At 44.6% G+C, this 614-nt stretch overlaps 1 non-coding gene across 1 annotated transcript; it reads right to left on the bottom strand.

Moving 5' to 3' along the window:
• Window positions 1–338: 338 nt before the first annotated feature.
• trnae-uuc (transfer RNA glutamic acid (anticodon UUC)) lies at window positions 339–410 on the bottom strand. The gene has a single exon. It is a non-coding gene; the product is annotated as a tRNA-Glu (tRNA).
• Between the last annotated feature and the right edge of the window lie 204 nt (window positions 411–614).

The raw sequence follows: 614 nt of genomic DNA, 5'->3' as shown, positions 1-614 counted from the left end.
AGTGAAAACCCAAACGCTTACCCTTTCCCTCTGTACAGGTTTGAGCCCACGGTGTTAAAAAATATCTGTAACGCTGAACACCGGCTGCTGTGGTCAGATTCAGAGTACAGCCTTTGTGCTTTGTTGGATTTAACAAACAGCCGGGCCCAGGGCCTTAGATGGGGTAAGAGAGGGCTAAGCTGAGTAGGCCAAGAGTGAATCCTGGAATCTTCTGCACTGTCATCAGACTTCTTGTCCCATCATGACACCGAAAGGACTCATAAAAGCAAGAGCCTATCAAATGAAGATTTCACTCAAGGTCATGTGACTTGCAACTAGAGTGGCACAACAAAGACACATTCCTATACTGGGAGTCAAACCCAGGCCACCTGGGTGAAAACCAGGAATCCTGACCACTAGACCATATGGGACAGCCTTGCTGTGTAAAGTCCACCTTTGAAGTGCTTAGGCCATTGGTGAGAACTCAGGCATTTTCCAGAAAAGTAGCTGTTAATTTTTATTTTATTTAGTCAGGCTGGAAAAGATTACAAAACCATCTCTAAATAGTTTGGACTCCATCAATCCACAGTCAGACAGACTGTGTACAAATGGAGGAAATTCAAGACCATTGTTAC

Source organism: Neoarius graeffei, chromosome 18 (assembly GCF_027579695.1).
Source record: "Neoarius graeffei isolate fNeoGra1 chromosome 18, fNeoGra1.pri, whole genome shotgun sequence".
Classification (NCBI taxonomy): Eukaryota; Metazoa; Chordata; class Actinopteri; order Siluriformes; family Ariidae; genus Neoarius; species Neoarius graeffei.
Note: the sequence above shows the minus strand (reverse complement) of the source record. Positions and strands in the feature narration are given on the sequence as shown.